Raw genomic sequence first — 705 nt, 5'->3', positions numbered from 1 at the left:
CACTATGTCTATCTTTTCTGTAATATTCTCTTAATATTTTTATTAACATTAAGGGGAATATTAATATTCTTTATTTTTATTTTATTAGTGTTTTGGGCCATGTTTTAATTGGAAGATGCTGCCACAATAGCCAAAGTGTGAAACAAGGTTGCACTAAATGCAGATGAAAATTATTTCTCTTGCTTTTTAATGTATATAAAGAAACTTTACAGTTTTATTCATTGTTAACAAATTGTTTGACGATAAACATGAGAAAGATGCAGATAGTTGGAATATTGTGCTTTAACAAGGTGCTAGGTTAGGGTTTCAAAAATTTTAAATTAAGATTATTTTAAGATTATTTTGATAACATTCTTTCTTTTTTATATATTTTGCATATAGGATACCTTACAGTGAAGATAGCAAGGGCTGGGTTACTGCATGTTGGAAGTTAATACTTCATATAGCTTTAATACTTATGACCTTATAAACAAGGTGCTTGGATAAGAAATAAGGGGTTATGATAATAAGGTAATGTTGAATTCTATTCCAAACATTTGAAACCTACTGAAGTATGAAGAACTTAGATTTTAGTGCGTGGACAGCAATTAAGAGATGGTTCTACACCAATGGAAAAAGCTAGCATGAAGGACAGGTTCAAATGTTCTACAGATTTATCAACTTTCTATAGTCACTGTGGAAAGCCTTGAGTGCTGTCAGTTAGTC

The sequence above is a fragment of the Pantherophis guttatus genome, chromosome 1 (assembly GCF_059756535.1).
Source record: "Pantherophis guttatus breed Tessera chromosome 1, ASM5975653v1, whole genome shotgun sequence".
In the NCBI taxonomy this organism is placed as follows: Eukaryota; Metazoa; Chordata; class Lepidosauria; order Squamata; family Colubridae; genus Pantherophis; species Pantherophis guttatus.
Note: the sequence above shows the minus strand (reverse complement) of the source record.